The sequence below is a fragment of the Mustela nivalis genome (genome assembly GCF_964662115.1).
Source record: "Mustela nivalis genome assembly, chromosome: 9".
Taxonomy (NCBI): Eukaryota; Metazoa; Chordata; class Mammalia; order Carnivora; family Mustelidae; genus Mustela; species Mustela nivalis.
In genome coordinates this window covers 48888979-48908769 of record NC_139028.1, presented here as the reverse complement: position 1 = coordinate 48908769, position 19791 = coordinate 48888979, and the positions used below count along the sequence as shown (strand labels likewise).

The 19791-nt window shown below is 39.0% G+C and overlaps 1 long non-coding RNA gene across 3 annotated transcripts in view; it reads right to left on the bottom strand.

Moving 5' to 3' along the window:
• LOC309841446 overlaps nucleotides 1-19791 on the bottom strand; it is a 58821-nt gene that overhangs the window by 26358 nt on the left and 12672 nt on the right. The window lies entirely within an intron of this gene.

Genomic DNA, 19791 nt, shown 5'->3' with positions numbered 1-19791 from the left:
ATCTGTTTGTAAAACAAGTCTAGTTTTAACAAAGTTGGCCTAATTACTTACACAAGCTCAGCAAGAATAATGATTGACCTTATAGGTCTTTTAAAATCTGCTTTGCTGGAACTTTTTATAAGACATTTCAGATATGACTTTTAATAGCTTCTCAAGGCCAGAAGCCAAGCCAAATACTTGTAATCAGTTTTGCCTATAACACTTGTTGATTTGAGTGATTTCCTTGTCTTGATGTCCCCCAAATATTCTGAGGTTCCCATACATGCCTGAAGTGACATTTCTTTTCTTTCTTTCTTTTTTTTTTTTTTCTGTTTAAGATTTATTTATTTATTTATTTTAGAGAGAAGGAGAGAGTGAACGAGAAAGTGTGACCAGGGGGGTGGGGGAGAGGGAGAGAATCTCAATCAGACTCCAAGCTGAGCACGGAGCATGACATGGTTCTTGATTTCACAACACTGAGATCATGACCTGAGCCGAAATCAAGAGTCAGCTGATTAACTTACTGAGCCATCCAGATGCCCCAGAAGTGACATTTCTTTACTCACCTGGTACAGTGGCTAGGAACTCTGTTAGGAAAGTACCAAGCCAACATTTCCAGGGGGTTCTATTGGCTCCATAAATTCAACCTGAGTTTCATAAGGCTGGTCATACCTGAGTTTATGTATGTCTTTCTCAAAATGTGATCCTTTAATCAAAACCTTGATAAATGACCATTTTCAATGGTGATCTTTTACAAGAAGAACAGATTCTTATTGAACTTATGCAAATAATTATAATAGTTATGAGACATAGAATATTCACAGAGAGCTCCTGAGTTCTGGTGGGTTCAAGTAGAAAGAAAAGATAAATGTTTCAATTCGTTCACAAGGGAATATTTTCTCCTATTTCTCTTATTCATAGATACCTTAAGAAAAAAATTCCCTTAAATCTGGAAGAGTAAAGTTTAGTGAAGCAGCAATGTTTCAAACAAGAGTCAGAAAACCTGTAAATCATCTTCCTCAATTCATCCAGTCTCAGGTTACTAATTCTTGTTCTGTTTGAATGTAGCTTTTCCATTGGTTCTGGAAATACCTACCCAGTTCAGTTCTATGATTGTAAAACTTTCAGAAACCTATATTTGTGAAAAGTCCTTTTCACGAATCTTCTTGAAAAGGAGACAGACACATTTTGCAGGAGCATCAGAACAGTAACTATAAATGAGAAAACTCTCAAAAATGGACATGGTTAAAGATCTGATGAGAATTCATAAAAATACAGTTGACAAGGAAACCCAGTTGTTTTTGTGACACACAGAATTTCAATGATTAGGATGTCAAGTAGTGACCTCACAACAGGACATTGTAAAACTTCTAGGGATTTCATATAATTTCTGAAACAGTGATAGTATTTACCCATATGATAAAATCTAAAAAGATGTGCCATTATTTGTCCAACAATGCTTCCATGTAATCTGACATACCAAATAAACAAGCCTAGTCAGTCAAAATGATTTCATTTAGAATTTGAATATTGGGGAATTTGCTAAAACCCTCAGAAGATTTTAAAGCACATGTGAAAAGTAAGATTACAGACCATTATAAAACTTAACATTTAATTATATATTTAACCAAATGGCAACAGGAGATTCAACAGAAGGTTATACAGTTGTTAGCAAAATTTAGCTCCTTTAATATTGAGAAGTTTTAACTTTGTTAAGTAATCAAAGAATTGATAAAGACTAAACATAGAAACTTTGATTTTCTGGGCAGATAAAAAAAAAAAAACAAACGAAACTTTGCTTACCATTTCTTATCAAGAGAAGACCAGTAATCTAAGAATACTTTGTTATTTTAACAGAAAGAAAAAAAAACCCAAATTCCAATCTTATATAAATATACTTTAAAAATTCATTCATTGCAATCTTAGTCAGGCCTGATGGTGCATAATATTCTTTTCCAAGGAATTCCCTCTCACAAACTTGCTGCAACTTTCTTTCCATATACAGATACTGTTCTAAACTATCTCTCTAAATAACTCATTTCATTTTAAGACAAAATTATTTCCTTTTCCCTCAAAAAAAAAAAATGTATTCCCATTCGTTATACCTTACTTATCAAACAACTTCTTTCTTTGCCTACATAGAATTGCTTTCCTTATCATTTTCAGCAGTCTTTAAAAAAAAAAAACAAGCAACTTTTATTTATTCATTTGAGAGGGAGGGAGAGACAGAGAGAGAGCAAGCAGGGGAAGGGGCAGAGGGAGAAAGACAACCAGATTCATAGCTGAGGCCAGAGCCTGACGTGGGGCTGGCTTGACACAGGCTTGATTCCAGGACCCAGAGATCATGACCTGAACTGAAGTCAGTCATATAACCAACTGACCCACCAAGATACCCCATTTTCCAGCAGTCTTAATTACACTTATCAGAATTTTAACTTTTAGAAAACTTAGTCTCTAGCAAAAACTGATTATTAACCAATTGTTAATTGTCTGTTATACCAGAATTCTTTAGATTGACAAATTTATGAATATACTTCATAAATTCTAGAAATATGTTTTTTCATAGTACAACTTTCAATAAAGTATAAAACATGTTTACTAACAGACTCAAGTATCTTCAGTTTCTCTCCAATAAGAAAAAAGTGGATAAACCTATGTTTAGTAAGTGATATTTCATTATTTTATCTTATCTGAAAAAGACTTAGATATTTGGGGCCCCTGCATTGCTCAGTAGGTTAAGTGGCTGTCTTTGACTCAGGTCATGATCCCAGGGTCCTGATATGGAGCCCCATATTGAGCTCCCTGCTTAGTGGAGAATCTCTTTCTCCCTCTCCCACTTCCCCTCTTGTGTTCCTTCTCTCTCTGTCTCTCTCTTTATTTATTTATAAATAAAGTCTTTTAAAAAAAAGAAAAGACTTAGATATCTAATGAATTCAACCCAATTTATCATTTAACTTAGCAAAACTAAAAATTTTAGGTTACCAAAGATTTTAGAAGCTATTAACTTATTTTTATTTAACCTACTTAATCTTTTTGTTTTTTGTTTTTTGTTTGAGAGACGAAGACAGGGACAGAAGGAGAGAGAGAGAGAATCTTAAGCAGGCTCCACTCCTGACTCAGAGCCAGATGTGGAGCCCAACTCAGGGGTCCATCTCCTGATCCTCTGATCATGATTTGAGCTGAAATCAAGAGTCAGATGCTTAACCAACTTGCTTTTGATAATTATCCATGAAAACTTTATTAACCATCATTTTAAGTCATCTTTTTGCTGACAAACTGCAACAGATACAACATGAATTTAACTAATCTATTCAGGCAGAATAAATTATCTGTATTCTATTGGATGTTGATAACTCCAAGACATGTCTATTTTAATTAAACCAATAACCTTGAATTAACTTAATACCTAGTATGTTTCGCCTATGTCCAGTAAAAAAAAAAAAAAAAAGTCACTTTTTTCTCCAATTTCAGTTTTACTTGGGGCTCCTGTGGGGAAATCTGAAGCAGGTGGTTTAAGTCCCTTTCATGTTGATTTGGGAGATGTTTCAGTTTGAACCTCATAAGGAGGTGGCCCAACAGTTTGGGGTGCTTCTGGATCCTCGATTGTGAGGGCAGGAGGGGCTGATGGTGTTTGGAGGCACCAAGGATGATATGGGAGCCCTCCGTGAGCTTCAGTAATGTAGTACAGGAAAAGAAGGGGAAGGTGAAAGTGCGAGGGGTTCCACAGGCAAGGCCTAAGGTAGATTCAAAGTTTGGACAAACATTCATTAATCTTCACCTCTGTCTCTCCTTCCTGCAAAACAGACTTTTCCTCTGGTTGACTTTCAGCCCTCTGAACCGTTCATTCAAAATGCGTCCTTAATGAACTTTCTTTGGGACCAGAAGCAGTCCCCCATCTTCTTAGACAAAGTTCAGAAAGAACACAGAAGAAACAAAACTAACTAAATGAAGCCCAGAACGACTCTGTTAGCATTTGTTTCTTCCTAAAAGTTGGGGGCTTCCCCCACTGAATCAATAGCTTCCCAGGCAACCTGAGAGAGCCAAACCAAACCCCTTGTTTGGGAGTAACTGAATGGGTGGAAGAAATATAAGAGAGCCATTCAGTGGCCAGCTTTCTTTTGGGCTGAACAGAGACAAAGGGCAGGTGATATTGCCATAAAAAATTATCTTCTCTGTCATCAATTTATAACTGAAAATAGGCCAATCAGCCAACATTCTCCCTGGGGGGCTTTAGCAGGGATATATTGTTAGCACCCCCATCTTGTACACACATACACTCACACACACCCTCACAAATTCCAGCAGAAATCTCTGAATACCTATCCTCCTTCCGTTTTACATATGTGCATTCTTTTTTCCAATGGTATCTTACAAATTGCAACAAACTCTGCCATAAATCATGCAAACAAGCAGCACAAGCCTGGACAAACAGGTTATGAAAACCCGAAACACATGGTTCATAGGACCCAAGCGGAAAGAAGCCAAAGAACGATGGGGTCCAGTGTGCCCTGTGACAGAAACATACCAACATCCAAATTTCTAGGGCCTGCTTATTCTTCAGTTGGTTTCTCTTTCACCAAATACAGTTCAGGGAGTGGTTGCTGGTCCAGGGTGAATGAAAAGGGGTCTCCCTGAAACAAAACAAGTTTAGGGAACAGCAAAGGACTGTTCTCCCTCTCCCTGCCCAGGGTTGATTAGCCTCAAATACCTAGGTCCAATCTGTCATAGCCACTAACTTGGGAAATGAAGGGGTGAAGCACCAATGCCCTACTGGGGACAGCTGCTCCATCCTGGGAAGTCCCAAGGGGAGGTTAAACAAATCAGAAACACAGCTCCTGGCGGGCTTGCCCAAAATTGTAACTGGGGCCTAAAGGTGTAAGAACACCTGTCTCCAGTCTCCCAAACAGACAAGATTTAGCCACTTGCCCCTGACAAGAGTCCAAAGGCAGAGAGATGGATAGTGATGAAACAAGAAAGGAATTTAGGTCAGGGATGCCAGCACAGGAGAAAGAGTGGACCCATGTCGCACGGGCTATCTTCAAAGCACTGAAAATACTTGTAGGCTTATACAAGGGAAATGTGGGACAAAGGTCAGTGGGTATGAGAAGGTGGTCAGTAAAGATCAGGCCTATCATTGTCTTCAGGTCAATCAAGTGGGATCTTGCTGGCGTTGGGACAGTCATCATTACGTGAGGGGATAATTTTGGTTCCCATCATAGGCTGCTTTGCCTGCTGAGTCTTTTGCCTGTGTTATAGGTAAGATAAGCAGGGAAGAAGAACGTAATCAGAAAATACCTGTAGAGGTTGCTTTTAGACAACAGGCTTGGGCGGTAGAAGGTAGAGCAAGGCAAAAGGGCCTACAACGACCCTGGCTAAATACAGACAGGCCCATCAAGTGACCCACATCAAGATATCCATGGGCCCTAACAGACCAGTGGGCTACTTACCACCAAGCACAGGCACCAACAGAGGCAGAATTCTCTATGTCCCCATACCTCCTCCTCTTCCCCCTTTAAATAAAGCCCCCGCCTGGGGCCTCTTTGCAGTCTCTGCTTTGTTGTCCTGCCCACTGCAGGATGTTTGGAGGTTCCCATCCAGTCGAAGAGACACCACAGTACAGACTGAGATCAGAACTGCAGGTCATTAAGATGACTCACTTTTACTTCAACTCCAGCAACGCTTATATCCTTACCTTAAGCCTCTATTAGATCTTCATGGATAGTTGTATAAAACAAGGTAGGGGAAATATTCCCTGGGACATCATCTTCATTCCCATAAAATATGCAGGTAGAGGAGACACAACTTATCTTCATAAAGCCTGCTAGAACATTCCTATTTTCATAATCTTATCAACCCTTGCCCTTTTAAATTCTCTCTGTTAAAAAAAAAAAAACAAAACAAAACCCAGCAGAGGCTTGAAATGACATCACTTGAGTCAAGTTGCCAAACTGGGACTTCATACCAAATCTAAGGGCAGTTTCAGCATCCCCAAGAAAATGTCTTAACTGGTCATTTGGGAATTCTCTAGTCTGTGCCAATGAAGTAATTTGCCACAGGGGCCTTCTCCATCTCCCAAAGGAGGATGAGGTAATCTGCATAAGAATCCCTGCTCTCCCCCTAAGGGAAAGTGACCTTCCCAAAATAATCCTTTTCTTTAGCTCGAACCAGCTTGCCCCATCCTCTTTCCCATAAAAATCTTCCACTTTGTACAACTCCTCTGAGCTCCCCTCTACTCGCTGGTTGGGTGCTACCTGACTTACAAGTCATTTAATAAAGTCTATTCAATCTTCAAATTTGTCCAGTTGAATTTTGTTTTTCAGCATCTCAGTTTGGTTCTAACTCCAGTCAGAACTTCCGTTGGCTTGCAAACTGGCTCCCATACAAGGAGGTCAGTGAGAGATGGAAGAAAGAGACAGGACACTCCAGATTGGTGGATGGTGCTCACAGGGCTTATTTGGGTGGCTGCAAGATAAGTGGACCTCCGTACCTGCTGGCCAGAATCTTACAAGTTTATATTGAGGCATTCACAGGGTTGAGTCACAGGGACTGTCCAGATGGTCTCAATGACACATTGCTCTCTCCAGGCTGTGTCCTAGAAAACAGCTCCAGCTGTGGGAACAGTGGGTGGAACATAGACTGCCAGGACTGTGATGGGGGCGAGGAGTCTTCATCACCTGGTGCCAGCTGGTGTGTCAGTCCGTGGTCACGTCCTCTTGATGATCTCCTCCAGCAGCGTCACCAGTGGGTGTTGGTCCTGCAGTCTATGGGGCTTCCATAGCAAAGGTTCCTAGAAACTTCTCTTTTCTTTCCCCTGAAGATTTTACTCACTCTTGTGCAAAAGTCTCTGGGTCTCCAGCAAGGGTTGAGCCAAGGGACCCTGACCCTTAATCAAAGGTCTTTACCTTGATTAGTCAACCTAATTCTTGCCCCCAAGGGATTGCTGGTTATGTTTCTCATTGTGATCTCTGCCTCTGGGCTTTTCAAGTTTCTCCAAATTTGGGTAAATAGAGCAGACTTGTATGGATCTCTTTAAAGGTGGGGGACTTATGGCGGGGTCCCTGTGGCCCCCCAAAGCTTTGATACTGCTATATCACTATCTTTGTTTTAACCCCATCAATGTCTATTTTATTCATCTTTTTTCTTAATAACCACCTAAAGATTTGCACTATGGGGATAAATTTCATGACTTACCCCTTTCTTTTTCCTCTTCATTTCATTCTTATCAAAATTTACCTTTTCAGCTTATATCTTAACAACTGTTTAAAAATTTCCACATTCTTGGGGAGATTTTCTTAACTCTCCACTCCACTTCTCCCCATTCTTTTATTCTTTAACCTAGTGTTTTTATTAGCATCTGTAAGACTCGAGAGGGGAAGCGGAGACATCAAATTTGATAAGGCTTCCACAACTGTGTTTTGGTTTTGCAGTTACAAAGGTGGCCAGGTGAAAGGGGTCCTTTTAACCACAGCATTCACCATGACCTGAGTTATTGGCATAGTCAGTAGGGGAAGATCATGGTAAGTATAATGCCAGGACCCTGTGGTTTGCAGACAAAACATATTAGCTACTTCGGTGGGGTGCTCCACCTGGCATTCATACAGGGAGACAGTCCCCCGTCCCAGGGTAAACTGACCATAAGTGGCTTTTATGCAGTTCACAGGCTGGCTTTTCCCTCAAAAATAACCTCCTGTGTGGGGAGATCACATACAGCGCCATCTGGGACTGTTCCTCCTGAGCTCTAGGTCCTGCATTAACCCAAACATGCTCCTCCACTCTGCAACATTCAAAACCAACAAAACAAAACAAAACAACACAACAGTAACAACAAAAAAGCAAAAAAAAAAAAAAAAAAAAAAAGTCCCGAAATTTGTTACTCTCAAAATCCATTTCAGGAAGTTGCTGATACTGATCCACAAAATGAAACAACTCCATCACACCATACACTATGCTTTCAATAGTTTTGTCCTTTTGCCCTTCTGCCATGTTCACTACCTTCTTGGTGATCAGAGATCTTAAAGGTATGTTCTATTGTCCCTGCATCATCTTTCCCTTGGGGATAGCTTTGAAGTTAGTGGCCTCAACTTAGACTCACTGAAATCTGAGTTGGGGTTAGCATCAGGGTCCAACCAGCATCTTTTTCAGTTCAGCTCTTACAGGTAGTCCTAACCAAGGGATAGAAAATTTTTCCTTTTTCGTATTACTTTGCATTTTCATATGCATCAAGGGAACCAACTCCCCAGGAGTTTTACCCATCCCTAAATTTCACGGATGACTTTGCCTGCATTCAGCACAGCTGTTGCCATCTGTGACCATGTGGCCACCCAGGAAGCCAACATTCCCCCCACATTTTTGTCCTTTCTCTTCCCAAACCACAAGTTTCTGGGAGCCAAGGCTGTTCTAGCCAATTCTACTTCAATGACACCAACTCAGAGATCCTGGTCACTGATTCCACCATGATGGGGTGGGGGTGGGGGGGTCCCACACTAATGAGAAATTCTTGGACACCTGCTGGTGTCCAAGAATTCACTCAATTCTGACGCCAGAGATAGCATCAGACTCCACAGGCTCAGGATTCAGGACTGTAAGACTTCCCTCCCCATAACCCATTTCAGATGGCAGTCTTACCCCATGATTGTTACCTATACTTCTGTCCAACTGGCTATAGATCAGAGGTTCCCACCACCCCTTCCTTGCATTCATTTAATTTGCTAAAGTAAGCATCCAATAGGACTCAGAGAAACATCTTACTTAACAGATCACCAATTTATTATGAAATATGCAACTCAGGAAGGGCCAGATGGAAGAGATGCATAGGACAAAGTAAGGGGAAAAGGCCCAGAAGCTTGCAACCCCTCTCCAGGTGGCCACTTTCCCCATGTCCCCACAGTTCAACAACCTGGAAGCTCTTCAAACTCTGTCCTTTTAGGGTTTTCTGCAGGCTTTATTACTAAAGCATGATTGATTAACTCATTGGTCACTGCCAATTGATTCAACCTCTGGAGAAACAGGGGGCTTGTAGGGTGAGACTGAAAGTCCTAACCCTCTAATTATAAGGTTTGTTCTCCCGACCAGTCCCTATCCTGAGGTAGGGCCCAGAGGTCACCTCCTTAAAGTAACAGAAGACATCTTTGTCATTGTCTTCACTTAGGACATTCTTAAGGGTTCAAGAACTCTGTGCCATGAATGAGGATACAAACCAAATATATGTTCTTACAAATCACAATATCACATCCACCCAGAGCCCCTTCCTATTACAGGAATATTATCTTAAGGAATAAGGGGACTCTGGCAGATCTAGTCATGAGGACAGCCAGCAACAGGCTCTGTTGTGGGTAATGAAAATATTTTCAACTCCATTTTTCTTGACCATTTTTAAGCTAAAAGCAGTATAATTTAGGAATCAGTTTATCAGTTTGTATGCACACACACACACACACACACAAAAATCCATGCTGGATTTTCAATGGGATTTATCCAGTGAACATATAGATTAATTTGAAGAGAACTGATGTCTTACGTACAGAATTGTCCTCTATATGAATATACCTGCAATTTCTTCTTTATAAACTCATATAAACGATCTTTTAATAATGGTTTATAGTTTTTTACATTAAGATTTTTAATTTTATATTAAGAATCTTTTCAAGTCTCTAATTGTAATTGCTGGTTTATAGAAATAAAGCCAATTTTGGTGTGTTGCCTTGTATCAACATCTGTAATATTTCTAATAATTAATCCATAGGTTCTTTGGGTATTCTACATAGGTACTCATATTATCCACAACTAATGAGGGTTTAATTCTTTCATTTTCGATACTTATAAGATTTTTTCTTTGTCTTACTGCTTTGACTAGATGTGTAGTGCAATTTGGAAGAGAAATAAATAGTAGGCAGAATTTACATAGAGGAGGGGCAAGATGGCAGAGGAGTAAGGAGACCTAAGTATCCTCAGGTCCCAAGAATTCAACTAGATAGTTATCAAACCATTATGAACACCTACAAATTCAACAGCAGCCAAAGAGAAGAATAGCAGCAATTCTAGGAACAGAAAAGTGACCACTTTCTAGAAGGTAGGACCTGGGGAGAAGTGAATCTGAAGTGAACGGAAGAGAGACCACAGGGGGAGGGGCTGGCTTCTGGCAAGTGGTGGAGCAGCAGAGCATAAAATTGGAACTTTTAGAAGTCTGCTCCATGGAGAGATGTTGCTCCAGGGGCTAAACGGGGGTGGAACTCTTGCAGGGACAGTGTGGTCTCAGGACCTGTGCAATCACAAAAAGATCAGGGGTGTTTGAATGTGGCAGAGCTCCCAGGTATCACAGTGGGGAAGCCAGCTGTAGGGATGGAAGAGAAAGGGGATCTCAGTTCAGGGTTACTTTAAACTGTGACCCAAGTCACAGCCGGACCACTATACTTTGAGCAGGGACCCTACAAGTGGCAGAAACAGGGAGATTCACCATCTTCCTCTGGAAGGAGTGGCATGTGGCAGGAATCTTCTGGATTTGGAGACTCCAAACAGAGCTGTGCACCAGAGATAGAAATGCTCATTCAGAGGCTGGGTGAGCTTGGAGTGTGGCTGGAGACAAGAGAGACAGGAAGGATTGACTGCTTTTCTTTGAGGGTGCACTGAGGAGTGCAGCCCTAAGTTCTCAGCTCCTAAGGGGCTAGAGATTGGGAGTCCATCTTCATTCTCCTCCTCCAAAACTGTATGGAAACCATTCGGGGAACAAAATCTCCCTAGAGCAAACCCTATCAGACTTCTTAGCCAGGTCCCTCGCAAGGACAGTGCAATTCCGCCTCAGGCAAAGGCATTTGAGAATCACTGCAACAGGCCCTCCCAGAAGATCAGCAAGAGTATCCAGCCAAGACCAAGTTCACCAATCAATGAGAACTGTAAAACTCCAGAGCTAGGGGCATGCAGCACATAGAATTCATGGCTCCCCCCATCCCATGATTCTTTAGTCTTTTAAAGTTGATTTAAAAAAAAAAAATTATTCTATTTTTAAAATTTTTCCTCTTTCTTGTTTTAATGTTTTTAATTATTTTATCTGATCAATACCTTTTTTAAAAATATATTTTAATTTTTATTGTTATAGTCATATTCTATCCCTTCATTGTATTTAACCTTATGTTTTGTATACATATAAGTTTTTATTTCCCTAAAATTTGGGGATATGGTTTCTTCTAACAGATCAAAATATACTCTAAATCCAGCATATGGCTTTGTTCTACTCTCCAGGCTGATCACATTCTTTCCTTTTTTTTTTTTTTTTTTTTGTTTGTTCTTTTCTCAACCAACCCATTATCTTATCAATTTCTTTTTTAGAATCTTTTTAAATATTTATCTTTATAGTCATATGCCATCCCTTCATCATGTTTACCCTTATTTTTGTATATATATAAGTTTCTCTTTCTTTAAAATTTTGGGAGGCAGTTTCTTCTAACAAACCAAAATGCACCCATAATCAAGTGTGTGGCTCTGTTCTATTTACCAGTCTAATCATTAAATGTGTTATACATAATTGTTTAAAAATTTTTCCTTCTTTCTTCTCCCCCCACTTTCGGATCTCTTCTGATCTGGTTAATGTACATTTCTCTGGAGTCATTGCTACCCTTTTAGTATATTGTTCTCTCATTCATCTATTCTTCTCTGAATAAAATTACAAGGCAGAAAAACACCTCAAACAAACAAACAAACAAACAAACAAAAGGTAGTACTGATGGCTAGGGACCTAATCAATCTGGACATTAGTAAGATGTCAGAACTAGAATTTAGAATGACAATTATCAAGATGCTAGCTAGGCTTGAAAAAAGCATAGAAGATACTAGAGAATCCCTTTCTGGAGAAATAAAAACCCTTTCTGGAGAAATAAAAGAACTGATATCTAACCAAGTTGAAATATAAAAGGTAAAAAAGAAAATCAGAAAAGCTACTAATGAAGTGCAATAAAAAGTAGAGGCTCTTACTGCAGGATAAATGAGGCAGAAGAGAGAATCAGTGATATAGAAGACCAAATGATGGAGAATAAAGAAGCTGAGAAAAAGAGAGATAAACAACTACTGGATCAAGAAGGGAGAATTCAAGAGATTAGTGATACCATAAGATGAAACAATATTAAAATAATTGGTATTCTAGAAGAAGAAGAAAGAGAGGGGGGGACAGAAGGTATATTGGAGCAAATTATAGCACAGAATTTCCCTAATTTAGGGAAGGAAAAAATTATCAAAATCCAGGAGGTGGGATGCCTTGGTGGCTCAGTGAGTTAAGCCTCTGCCTTTGGCTCAGGTCATGATTTAGGGGTCCTGGATTGAGCCCCACATCAGGCTCTCTGCTCAGCGGGGAGCCTGATTACCCCCTACCCCTGCCTGCCTCTCTGCCTACTTGCGATCTCTCTCTGGCAAATAAATAAAATCTTAAAATAAAGGCACAGAGAATTCCCTTTCAAAATAAACAAAAGTAGGTCAACACCCTGTCATCTAATAGTAAAACTTACAAGTCTCAGTGACAAAGAGAAAATCCTGAAGGCAGCTTCGGACAAGAGACATGTAACATCCAACAGTAGAAATGTTAGATTGGCAGCAGACCTACCCACATAGACCTGGCAGACCAGAAAGGACTGGCATGATATACTCAGAAAACTAAATGAGAAAAATATGTACCCAAGAATACTATATCCAGCTAGGGTGTCATTGAAAATAGAAGGAGAGATAAAAAGCTTCCAGGACAAACAAAAACAAAAAAAAAAAAATTTGCTAACGGCAAACCATCCCTACAGGAAATGCTGAAAGGGGTCCTCTAAGCAAAGAGAGAGACTAAAAGTAATAGACCAGAACATAACAGAAACAATATACAGTAACAGTCACCTTATAGGCATTACAATGGCACTAAATTCATATCTTTCAATAGTTACCCTGAATGTAAGTGGGCTAAATGCTCCAATCAAAAGACACAGGGTATCAGAGTGGATAAAAAAACAAAACAATATGTTGTTGAAAGAAATTTATTTTAAATCCAAAGACACCTCCAGATTTAAAGGAAGGGGGTGGAAAACAATTTGCCATGCTAATGGACATCAAAAGAAAGCTGAGGTGGCAATCCTGATGTCAGATGAATTAAATTTTAAGCCAAAGATTGTAATAAGAGATGACGAAGGACACTGTATCATACTCAAAGGGTCTGTCCAACAAGAAGACCTAACAATTTTAAATATCTATGCCCCTGACATGGGAGCAGAAAATTATATAAACCAATTAATAACAAAATCAAAGAAACACACTGACAATAAGACAATAATAGTAGGGGACTTTAACACCCCCCTCGCTGAAATGGATGGATGACTTCAGCAAAAGATCAACAAGGAAATAAAGGCTTTAATGACACACTGGATCAGATGGACATCTCAGATACATTCAACATTCCATCCCAAAGCAACAGAATACACATTCTTCTCTAGTGCACATGGAATCATCTCCAGAATAGATCAGCTCCTGGGTCCAAATCAGGTCTCAACTTGTATTGAAAGATTAGGATCATTCCCTGAATTTTTTCAGACCATAATGCTTTGAAACTAGAAGTCAACCACAAGAGGAAAGTTGGAAAGAAACTCAAATACATGGAGACTAAAGGGTATCCTACTAAAGAATAAATGAGTCAATGAGGAAATTAAAGAATTTTAAAAATTCATGGAAACAAATGAAAATGAAAACACAACTGTTTAAAATCTTTGGGAAATAGCAAAGGTGATCCTGAGAGGAAAGTATATAGCAATACAAGCCTGTCTCAAGATAAAAGAAAGTTTTCAAATACACAACCTAACCCTACACCTAAAGGAGCTGAAGGGACAGCAGAGAAAGCCTATGCCCAGCAGAAGAGAACTAATAAAGATCAGAGCAAAAAATCAATGAAATAGAAATGAAAGGAACACTAGAACAGACCAATGAAACTAAGAGCTGGTTCTTTGAGAGAATTAATAAGACTGACAGACACCTGGCCAGACTCATCAGAAAGAAAAGAGAAAGGACCCAAATTAATAAGATCATGAATGAAAGAGGAGAGGTCACAACTAACACCAAAGAAATAAAAACAATTCTAGGAACATATTCTGAGCAACTATACACCAGCAAATCTGACAATCTGGTAGAAATGGATGCATTTCTAGAGATATATAAACTACCAAAACAGAACCAGGAAGAAATAGGAAGCCTGAACAGACTCATAACCAGTATGGAAATTGAAGCAGGCATCAAAAATCTCCCAACAAACAAGAACCTAGGGCCAGATGTTTTCCCAGGGGAATGCTATCAATCATTTAAAGAAGAATTAATACCTATTCTCCTGAAACTGTTTCAAAAACTAGAAATGGAAGGAAAGCTTCCAAACACATTTTATGAAGCCAGGATTGCCTTGATCCCAAAACCAAAGACCCCATCAAAAAGGAGAATTACAGACCAATATCCCTGATGAACATGGATCCAAAAATTCTCACCAAACTGCTAGCCAATAGGATCCAACAGTACATTAAAAGGATTCTTTACCATAACCACATGGCATTCATTCCTGGGCTGCATGGTTGGTTCAACATCTACAAATCAATCAATGTGATACAGTACATTAATAAAAGAAAGAACAAGAACCATAGGATACTCTCAGTAGATGCTGAAAAAGCATTTGACAAAGTACAGCATCCTTTCTTGATCAAAACTCTTCACAGCATGGGGATAGAGGGTACATACCTGAATATCATCAAAGCCATCTATGAAAAACCCACAGCAAATATCATTCTCAAATGGGGAAAAACTGAGAGCTTTCCCCCTCAGGTTAGGAACATGGCAGGGCTGTCCACTATCACCACTGCTATTTAACATAGTGCTAGAAGTCCTAGCCTCCACAATCAGACAAGGAAAAGAGATAAAAGACATCGGAATTGGCAAAGAAGTCAAACTCTCATTTTTTGCAGATATGATCTTTTTTGTGGAAAACCTGAAAGACTCCACTCCAAAACTGCTAGAACTCACACAGGAATTCAGTAAAGTGTTAAGATATAAAATCAATGCACAAAAATCATTTGCATTTCTATACACCAACAGCAAGACAGAAGAAAGAGAAATTAAGGAGTCAATCCCATTAACGATTACACCCAAATCCATAAGATACATAGGAATAAACCTAACCAAAGAGGCAAAAAATCTATGCTCAGAAAACTACAGAATACTCATGAAAGAAATTGAGGAATACACAAAGAAATGGAAAAACTTTCCATGCTCATGGATTGGAAGAACAAATATTGTGAAAATGTCTATGCTACATAGAGCAATCTACACATTTAATGCAATCCCTATTAAAATCCCATCAATTTTTCTCAAATAAATGGAACAAATAATACTAAAAGAAAAGACCCTGAATGGCCAGAAGAATGTTGAAAAAGAAAGCCAAAGTTGGTGGCATCACAATTTCAGACTTCAAGCTCTATTACAAAGCTGTCACCATCAAGACAGTATGGTACTGGCACAAAAACAGGCACATAGATCAATGGAACAGAATAGAGGGTCCAGAAATGGACCCTCAACTCTATGGTCAACTAATCTTTGACAAAGCAGGAAAGAATGTCCAATGGAAAAAAGACAGTCTCTTCAACAAATGGTGTTGGGAAAATTGGACATCCACATGCAGAAGAATGGAACTGGACCATTTCCTTATACCACACCCAAAAATAGACTCCAAATGGATGAAAGACCTCCATGCGAGACACGAATCCATCCAAATCCTTGAGGAGAATACAGGCAGCAACCTCTTCGATCTCAGCCTCAACAACTTCTTCCTAGAAACATCGCCAAAGGCAAGGGAAGCAAAACCAAAATGAACTATTGGGACTTCAACAAGATGAAAAGCTTTTGCAGCCCAAAGAAAAAGCTAAGAAAACCATAAGACAACTGACAGAATGGGAGAAGATATTTGCAAATGACATATCAGATAAAGGGCCAGTATAAAGAATTTACCAAACCCAACACCCAAAGAGCAAATAATACCATCAAGGAAGGGGCAGAGGTCATGAACAGACATTTCTGCAAAGAAGACATCCAGATGGCCAACAGACCCATGAAAAAGTGCTCCACATCACTTGGCATCAGGGAAATACAAATCAAAACCACAATGAGATACCACCTCATACCAGTCAGAATGGCTAAAATTAACTAAAATTAACCAGTCAGGAAACAACAGGTGTTGGTGAGGATGCAGAGAAAGGAGAACCATTCTACAGTGTTGGTGGGAGTACAAGCTGGTGCAACCACTCTGGAAAACAGCATAGAGGTTCCTCATATTTGAAAATAGAGCTATGCTTCAACCCAGTAATTTCACTACTGGGTATTTATCCTAAAAGATACAAACAAAGGGTCCAAAGGGGCACATTCACCCAAATATTTATAGCAACAATGTCCACAATAGCCAAACTACGCAAAGAGCCTAGATGTCCATCAACAGATGCATGGATAAAGACGATTTGGGGTATATATATATAAATACAATGGAATACCATGCAGCCATAAAAAAAGTGAAATCTTGCCATTTGCATTGATGTGGATGGAACTAGATAGAGGGTATTATACTGAGTGAAATAAGTCAATCAGAGAAAGACAATTATCATATGATCTTCTGATAAGAGGAATTTGACAGGCAGTGTGGGAGGGCTGTAAGGGGGAAGGGAGGGAAAAATTTAACAAGATGTGTGAGGGAGGGAGACAAACCATAAGAGACTCGATCTCAGGAAACAAACTGAGGGTTGGTGGAAGTAGAGGAAGGGATAGGGTGGCTAGATGATGGACATTGGGGAGGGTATGTGCTATGGTAAGTCTTTGAATTGTGTAAGACTGATGAATCAGAGGCCTATACTCCTGAAACCAATAATACATTATATGTTAATAAAAATAATAAGAAGAAGAATTTGACATATGTTTCTTATCTCAATGAGAAATATTTCAACATTTCATAACAATATTTGTTATAAGCTTTTTGCCAAAAATATCTATTAGAATAAGAAAATTTTTATCTACTCCTGGTTAGCTAAGAGTACTTTATCATAAATGATTGCTGAATTTTATCAATGGCTTTCACTGCGTGTGATTTTCCTGCTTTATTATCATAAGGAAGTAAGTTACCTTAATTGTTTTCTGTTGTTCAGACTCCATTCCTAGGATAAACTCAGTAGGGTTATGATATATTGTGCTTTTTGTATATTTCTGGATTCATTTATTAATAATTTAAGATAGTTGCTTTTCTGTGTATGAATGAAAATCACCCATTACTTTCCTTCCACCTAATCTTCTAGTTTGGTTTTGGCATTAAGTTTATGCTAGTCTCATAAAATAAATTGGAAAGTATTCCCAACTTTTTTTCTAAGATTTTACTTATTTATTTGACAGAAAGAGAGATCACAACTAGGCAGAGGGGCAGGCAGAGAGAGAGAGGAGGAGGCAGGCTACCCACTGAGCAGACAGCCCAATGTGGGGCTTGATCCCAGGACCCTGAGATCATGACCTGAGCCCAAGGCAGAGACTTAACCCATTGATGCACCCAGGTGCCCCAACATTTTTATTCTTTAGAAAATTTTATATAAGGTTTCTCTTATTTATTACTTGACTATTTGGTAGAATTCATCAGTGAAGTCATGTGAATTTGTTGCTTTCTATGTGGAAGATATACACATAAAAATACACGTCTAACATGTAATGAGCTTGGAAATCACCACTCCATCCTGAGAAGTAAAAATCTGAAAAGACCGAAAAATCAACAATTCTTCTTGTATCTGTCAAACTTAAAGCAGCCAGTTACGTTACCAGCAAAATGGATTTACTCAGCAAAAGCAGAAGAATCGCAGTTAGGTACAGACAAGCCTTAGCAAAAGCCATAGACAAATCCAGGGAACAAAGGCGAAAGAGGGGAGTTGAGAAGGGCTGTTATAAACAAGAAGTCCACTGGAGTCAAGTGGTATTGGAAGTGTCATGGCTTTTCAGTGGCTGAGTTGCAACAGTGTCTTACTGGCTGGGCTGCTACCAAGCAGGGAGAAAATCATCATTCCTCCTACCGCGATAGTAGAATATAGACCTCTTCCTTGTGGGTCTGCAAAGAGCTGCAATGAGCGGTAATGTGTGAGAATACCCCCTTCTGGCTTTCCTAAATCAATTTAGATGATGTTTCCTTTTTTCCAGTTTCATAGATCCATAAGGGAGGGTAGGGCATAGGGCAAATCACTCCAACATGAATTTGATGAAGACAAAAATATTCAGACCCTAGAGAGGTCTTTTTTTGTAAAATGATCATTTCAGTCTTTTGCCTATTTTTCTGTTTGATGACTGTATTTTTCTGGTAGGAGTTCCTTATATATTCTTGATGTAAGTAATAGGATATTCTCCCGCTTTATGGGCTACTTTTTCACTCCCTTGATCTATATTTTTTAAAGATTTTATTAATTAATTAATTTATTTATTTATGAGAGAAAGAGAGAAAGAAAGAAAGTGGGAGGAGGGGCAGAGAGAGGGGGAGAAGTAGATTCCCCACTGCGCAGAGACCCCCCAACACAGGGCTGGCTCCCAGGAGTCTGGGATCATGACCTGGGATGAAGATAGATGCTTAAATGACTGAGCCTCCCAGGTGTCCTTCCTTGATATATTTTTTATAAAAAGTTCTTAGTTTTAACATAGTCCAATTTATTTTTTTTCTTTTGTGATTAATAGTTCAAAAAGATCTGCCTACTCCAAAGTCAATAATATGTTCTATGTTTTCCTTAAAATATAGATGATTTATCTTCACATTTAGAGTGTTGATCTACCTGGTAATAATTTTTGCATATGGGGGTGCCTGGGTGGCTCAGTGGGTTGAAGCCTCTGCCTTCGGCTCAGGTCATGATCCCAGGGTCCTGGGATCGAGCCCCACATCGGGCTCTCTGCTGGGCAGGGAGCCTGCTTGCTCCTCTCTCTGACTGCCTCTCTGCCTACTTGTAATCTCTGTCAAATAAATAAATTTTTAAAAATCTTTAAAAATAATAATAATTTTTGCATACGGTGTGAGATAGGCCCAACATAAATATATTTTATCCAAATAGCTATGCAATTAATCCAGCACCATTTACTTTAAAGGTTCTCTTTTCCCACTACAATGCAGTCATTACTTTTTTTCAAAAATTAGGTGATGTTATATTTATGGACTGTCTCTTCTGTTCCATTTTCAGTTTGTCCTTGCACTGAAATTTGGGAAGGTTATTTAATTATAGATTGGATTGCTTTAATATATATAAAACCATGAGGATTTTCTCTTTTTTTCTTCTTGTGTCAATTTAGAATGCATTATCTTTTAAAAGATTGTGTCCATTTCACCTACATTTTTAAATGTATTGGCATGAAGTTGTTCAAAAATCTTCCATTATTTTTTAAGTCTGCAGAGTAATATTAATGTCTATATCTCATTCTTGATTTTGATTGTGTTTTTTTTCTTTTTTCCTTGATCAGTCTTAATTAATTAAGTTTATCAGCTTAATTAGTCTTTGTAAAGGACTCATCTTCAGTTTCATTTTCTCAATTATCTATTTTTCTTTCATGTCATTAACTTCTGCTCTTCATTATCATCTACCATCTTTTTTTAAATTTCTGTTTTAAAGATTTATTTATAAATTTGGGAGAGAGAGGTTGTGGGCATGAGCAGGAAGGGCAGAGAAAGAGGGGAGAGAATCTCAGGCAGACTCCACACTGAGTGCCAAGTCCATCAGGGGCCCCATCTCAGGAGGATGAGACAACCACTTGAACAGAGACCAAGAGTCAGATGCT